This window comes from Balearica regulorum, chromosome 1 (genome assembly GCF_011004875.1).
Source record: "Balearica regulorum gibbericeps isolate bBalReg1 chromosome 1, bBalReg1.pri, whole genome shotgun sequence".
NCBI lineage: Eukaryota > Metazoa > Chordata > Aves > Gruiformes > Gruidae > Balearica > Balearica regulorum.
Genome location: NC_046184.1, coordinates 96994206 through 97000331, shown reverse-complemented (window position 1 = coordinate 97000331; position 6126 = coordinate 96994206). Strand labels below are relative to the sequence as shown.

Below are 6126 nucleotides of genomic sequence, written 5' to 3'. Positions count from 1 at the left end.
TCATCAGTATTGAAAAGCATTGCCTTTCTTTTTTATACTGACTGGGGTTTGTTTGGTTTTTTATATAAATTGGTTATCTGTATTTGTTTGGGAAAACACGTCACATGAGCCTGCTAGAACTGCTGAGCAGCAGTGGGGAACAATTCCCAGTTACCACCACCAAGCCAGGATTTCGTGGCAGCTGCTGAAAGATCACTGTAATCCAGATGGAGAGAAAGTGACTTACTCCCTTTATTAGAGAAATAAACTCTCAATATGTTCCACTCATGACCTACCGCAATCTGACAGGGCTGGAATGGTGCACTCCACTAGAGTGGGCTACAGGAGTTTCTTTTTAAAGGTTGTCTCTTTGGCAACATTGGGTTTACACTGCCAAGTTACTGGGATTTGCAGGCTGTGGTGGCTGCCTTGATATTTCTCTGTGACGCTTTAGGACAAAGGGATTAGTTTTAGTTCTTTGCAAAGGCTTTTCGTCTTCTCTCCCTTTCTTTCTCAACATGCGCGCACTCACTCGCGTGGGGTTTTTTGGGTTTTTTTACGTGCCTACGTAAATAGAGCTGATTGCTATTAACCTCCTGACATTTCTGCAAATGATCATCAAACCTTTGTGTGTATCTGCTTGCAAGAGTGACTAAGTGTGACTTTGGCCTTTCTCCTGAGGAGACCTCTCTTCTGATTGCTTTGAATTAGGAGTGGAATGCACGCCACATAAGGGTCAGAAGAGAAATTCCTTCATGTAGCAGTGCCTGAAGAACTGTGCAAGTGAAACAGGCAGCAAATGTAAACGGCCTGTGAAGAATGCAGAGCAATGGGATGATCAAGGGCAATTTCACCAGGGGGTTGTAAATGGGTCTAGAGGGACATTTGCAGTCTTGTTGCATAACTATATGAAAAGTAAAAGCAAGAAAAAAGAAAAAGAAAACAAAACAAAAGAAAAGGAGGTAGGAGAGAAGCCAGGAGCAGAATCTGGGACATGCAATGGTTGCTTCAGGTGCAGACATCGGCGGGCAAATGGAAGGCACTACCCAGAGCATCTGCAGCTGGGTGGAGGAAATGGAGAGGGTGGATCTGTGACTATGCAGGCTGAAGGAGTTGATGTGCATCTTGTACTTCAAAGGGACATTTTAGACCACAGAGAACTGCCTCAGCATCAGGCTCAGGTGATTTATGTGCTAATTATGCAAAGTTCCTAGTTGAAAAAATAGTAAGTTGAATCCATAGCAATTTGTTTTTTAAACAAATCAACAACACATTGGCATACAGCTCTGAAAAAATCACCTGAAGACATATCACTGGTCTGTTTTGGAAAGGTGAGTACAAGTAACAGCAGAGAGTAGTTCTTCCATAGCACAGCTTCCTCTCTTCAGATCTTCAGTTTGAGCTTGCAGCAGTTGTTTCCAGAAGAGCTGCTGCTGCCCAACAGACCCCGCTGATGGTATTTAATCATTTGGCTATGCAATTGTTTACATCAGAATCTATCAGCAATAGAGGATTAGGAAAATAAACTGATGAAAGGTGGGGAAAAAAACGAGTCTTCATTTCACAGACTGTGAAAATTCCCTGGTTTCTCTTCTTTTTGCAGACCGTATGGTGATGAGATTATTTTATTATCCCAGTGCAACTGTTGAAAATGGGAAGGGGTGGGAAAACTGCCTTTATGTTTCTAGAAAGGGAGATGGGATTTATTCATTAACAAGTTCATCTTTTTATTAGTATTGTATTTTTCCCATCAGAACAATCAGACTTGCTTCTAAAACCAAATTTCTTTAAAGGAAAACCCTCCCCAGAAAATTGCAATGGTGATTTTTATGTCTATTCATTAGGATTTATTATTTTCATTTCGCTTTCAGCAGTTGAGGAGACTTGAAAATTCGAGGCGGTCTCCTCCATCAGATTGCAGTGATAGCAAGGGGCGGCGGCGGTGTGTGTGCTCCCTCTAGTGAGCTCTCTCCGAGGAGAGGTGGGCTGAGTTTGGCTGCTGCCTTCTGGGGAGCTCCCAGTGCTTCACCCAAAGTATTTTCTTTCCACAGGTAGAATTCATACCACTCTCTTCTGTTCAGTCTGGGGAACCTGCCACACGCCGAACTCTCAGCAGCGGTTATATAGGCTGAGTCGCTGCTGGAGTAGGGGACTGCAAAGGTGTCTTCTAGCTCGGCCACTGGTTTACTGGGCAGGTCAGTTGTGCTCTGACTTTTCTACGCTTGTATACAGAGCTTCTGAAAATCCTATTCAGTTTACTTATACAGCTCTTTCAGCCTTCTTTCAATGAACAGCAAGTTTAAAATAATGAGGAGCAGAGCACTGACTGACTGCGTGCCTGTGAAGCACCTCAAGATGCTGAAGTAGAATGAACTCTTGGTGGAAAACGCTCCCCTGGAAAAAACTAGTCAGTGGTGGAGCGCGCTGCCAGTGCAACTGTGAACTGATGGCAGATCGCTCACATATAACCTACAGCTCTACCTATTTGATCATGCTAACTCTATAGTAATAGTTGCTTAATATGTGAATATTGCAGGGGAAGGAAATAGAGAATAGAATGCAAAATCTAGTTTTTACTGTGCATTTCTGTATTTGAGTGATGTAGAGATAAGTATATCCTCTAAAGGAGAGCCTAGGATATAAATATCATGTACCATGTAAGAATTCAAATAAAACCTGCATGCTATGTTTTGGATGCGACCCTCTTCCATCATGGTCAGTAGGAAGGGTACAAATGAGAAGAAGGGGAAATAAATTTTAGTTTTGTCCCAGTTTATCCTCCAGCCTTGAAAACATGAAACGAAAGCAGAGGATCAAATTATTTAAGAGCTGTGTGTGATTATTCACAGGGCTAGCAGTAACAGGGTCTGGGTTTGCAATGGAACAGTAAGGATTCTGCAGAAATTATTCCTCTCTCCTCTTGGACAGAAAGGTACCTTCTCATTGTTCTCATAGCAAATCTCAGTCTTGAATAGGATAGCATGAGAAATGCAGGCATACGAGGAAAAGGAGTGAAATGTTTGGAATGTTTTATGAGAGCCCCTGGGAAATCTGGATTTGGATAATCAAATTATGAATTAAGTCAGGGACGCAGAACACAACTTGTATTTAAAACATATCAGTGATGAAGCTGTTCCATAATGCACACAAATCAATAAACCCCCAATGCATTTTGAGCTCTGAGCTGGAGGCAAACCAATGGATTGCACTACCTCCCCTTTTGGCTTCTGGAGAGGGCAAAAATTATGTAGCCTGCAGGGGAAACAACAGTCTTGACAGCTCTGCATCAATCTACTCAACTTCTATTCCAGTTGTGGTGAATGGAGATGATGTTGATCTCTAGGCACAAATTGTCTGTTCATCATGATGCAGTAGAAATGTCTGAAGATATGCTGACATACAACTTTTAGCTACTTAAAAAAAAAAATCATGCATTTCTATGTTTTTAACATAGAACTTTCAAATCAGTTTCTGATTTGTCTTTATATATATACATATATAATATATATCTCCCTACTTAAAGTCTATAGAGCATTTTGGTTATGGGTGTATTTTCAACTCTTGTTACTGGAGACCAGACAGAACCTTTAATTGTTTCTCGGTATTGGAGATTATGAAATTGTTGTGATTACGGGAGTTATTTTGTGTTAAGAGAAAAATACATGCCAAGTTCTATTAGTAATCAACACCCATTGTTTCCTTACACAAACTCTGGTATGTATGGCTTTATACAAAATCAACCATTTAATAAGCCTTCAAATCTTCCATATTATCCTATCTGAGTCAGAAATCATTTTCAAATACAAAATGTGTAAAAAGAGAGCCAAAACTTACTAAGCAAAACTTTTCCTGATTTCAGTAGACATTTCATTCATGTACTAGATAACTTGACTCTGAGAAAACGTTTGTTTGGTTTTTTCCCCCAGTTTCACTGGCATGAAGCTTCACAAACCAAGGTTGGAACTCATTAAGCATTCCTCTCAGAAATCTTCACTAAAAGGCAAAAGATATGTATGAATGGAGTTACAGTATAAAGACTTCACGGTTCGGACGGTTGACAGTACTGCAGCAGAAGAGACAAGGCTTATCCATGGAAACCAAATGTTCTCCAGAAGAACTCCCTCCTTCCCCACCCCCTTTTGGCCATACAAGGACTAATTGTGGTGACAGCTGCCGCGGGAATGCGAGGCATGTATCTGGTGTATCAAAAGAATAGCAACTGCTGTCAGCAGCATTCCTGTTCTCCAGCCGCTATTGATGGCACAGGGAGCAGTTTACACAATCTTTATTCTGCTTACAAGAGGGGGAGAAAAAAAACTTTTTACGTTTTTAAAAAGCTTTCTAGCTTTTTTTCAAATATATATATACACCCATACACGCACACACACTCTCTGATATACACACACATATATATGGTAAGTACAATTATTTTTTGGAAGAAATATAGTATTAGTGTTTGCCCACTGCTGGCTACATTCTCTAAGCATCCTAGAAACCACAAATATTTGGCATTGCAACTGTGCTATTTCCTTTTACTGAGGGTAGCTAGAATTTTCTTCTCAGTAATGATGCGAAAGTTCTGGTCTACTAAATGGAAGATGACTACTGTCTTTGGAGTAAGTATATTTTCTGTGCCTCCTTAGCCGAAATGCTACTCTTTGAAGTGTGTTAAGCTAGGCATTAGTCCAGTATTTTATCTCAATTCTCGTATCAAAGCTTGCATTAACTTGTAAGAGACTTGCATGTGTGGAGGTCCACCAAAATTGGGCCCTAAAGCTTCAACCTGGCTGTAAATCAAGACAGTGGTATAAATTGTCTTCTGGAGTTCAGATGGTGCATTATACAGCATCTAAGAAACAGAAAATAAAATTTGCCATTGTGGAATATAGAGCTCCTGTTATCTGCCTCTCTGTTTCACACAAGGTATGCACGAATGGAAATGAGACAAAGTTAGTGATTATTGTTAGGCATAAAGAAATGAGTCCCTGCTATTCTGCGTGGTTCATTTTGACATGCTGTGATTTAAAAATAAAATGAAATATGTGATTTTTCTCATTCAGGATGCTCACAAAGCTGAATTTTAGTGCCTTGTGCAGATAGCTCAACATAAAAGAGCATTCTTGTTACCTTTCCAGGAGGCTAAATCTGGTTCAAGACGACAGGAGAAGCAACCAAAAATTAATTTTTGTGAAGATGTGATATTAATTTTTATGAAGATTTTTTTTAAACTGCCAAGTCTTATTCAACTATACTGTACAAGTGAATGCACTCAGAGCTGTAGATGAGTCAACTGAGTGCAAATATAAATCCTCATAGAATAGCTTGTAAGAACATAACTTTTTATTTTTCTTTCCCCTTCGCTGACTTAGATCACTGAAGGTATCTATTTCTACAGCTAACTCAGGAGCCTCAACAGTCCTACAGACAATTGAATTGCTAAGAATTTGAAGTTAACAAAGTGGTTTAGGCTTTAATTTTGTTTGCATATATGCGACCTAATGGAGCTCATTCTGAGGAGGTGGTTCCATAGTAGACAAGACTCCAGGAGTCTTGTCCTACCTCTGTAAAAGCTTGCTTTGTGGACCCCACCTGCATTTTCTCTGTTTGAGGGAGAAAAATATTTGCGTGGTGATGGGGTAGCAATTTTTACACAGACATATTTTGTAAAATATTGAGGTCATGGGCAAAAGTTGCTCTGCCAATTTTAAAATGGCAGCCCTGGGATTCAGCATCTCAGGTTCCAAAAGGTGACCATTCAGTTGCATAGGAATGGAATTAATATTCAGCTAAACTGGTACATGTTTTTTCTATCATCTAATGGCTTTTTCAGTAGTCATTCTAAGTTCATAGTAGTATAAATCAGAATAGCAATCTTTCTTACGATGGACCTGCTTTTTCATAAGTTGCTATCTGAGCTGGTGATACACCCACAAGCACATGCACACATATACCCCATGTCATGTGGAGCCAAAGGTCTTGCTGTAAAAACAAACAAACAAACCAAAAACCAAACCATAAAACAAACCCACCACCCCCTAAATCATAAAGCCCTGTTCCATTGAAAATACTCTGTGAGATTGTTGCTTACATTCATAGCAGCCAAGAAATAAAGCGAATAAATAGATACATTCTGGCCAGTAAGCTTTG

At 39.9% G+C, this 6126-nt stretch overlaps 1 long non-coding RNA gene across 1 annotated transcript; it reads left to right on the top strand.

The window, feature by feature from the left end:
* The first annotated feature begins 1850 nt into the window (after window positions 1-1850).
* Window positions 1851-4863, top strand: LOC142600104 (uncharacterized). The gene is made up of 2 exons (XR_012833559.1): window positions 1851-2030; window positions 3906-4863. It is a non-coding gene; the product is annotated as an uncharacterized LOC142600104 (long non-coding RNA).
* The last annotated feature ends 1263 nt before the right edge of the window (window positions 4864-6126 follow it).